The following is a 472-nucleotide window of genomic DNA, read 5'->3' as shown; positions in this document are numbered from 1 at the left end:
TAGGGCATGAGTAGCAGCGTGTTTCACAAGAAGAGCGCTACTGCTAACGGAAATAAAATAAAATGAAAAACAAATAGAAAAGTAAATGAAAATGAAAGAAACAGAAAAGGAGAAAGAAAATAAAATAAAATGTAAAGCAAAATAAATGAAAAAGCAGAAAAACATAGAAAGGCATAGCTGTAGGGTGTGTTCAAAAGAGGCGCTATAGCTAACATAGCTGCAGCGCGTTTCCTAGACCCCCGTTGTAGAAACAGAAAAGGAAATAAAAAAGGGAGAAATTTACATAGCCGTAGAAGTAGCGCGTTTTGTAAAACGCTCTATAGCTAAGTTAGCTATAACCCATTTTTCGAAACGCGCTTCCGCTACGTTTGACTTAACCAAAAAACCGTTTCCCCCCGGCCACCATTGCCCCCCAAATCTCTCGACCCACCCCGCCGCCATCTCCCCGATTCGCCGTCGCCCCACTTCGCCG

The sequence above is a fragment of the Triticum aestivum genome, unplaced genomic scaffold (assembly GCF_018294505.1).
Source record: "Triticum aestivum cultivar Chinese Spring unplaced genomic scaffold, IWGSC CS RefSeq v2.1 scaffold15207, whole genome shotgun sequence".
NCBI lineage: Eukaryota > Viridiplantae > Streptophyta > Magnoliopsida > Poales > Poaceae > Triticum > Triticum aestivum.
Note: the sequence above shows the minus strand (reverse complement) of the source record.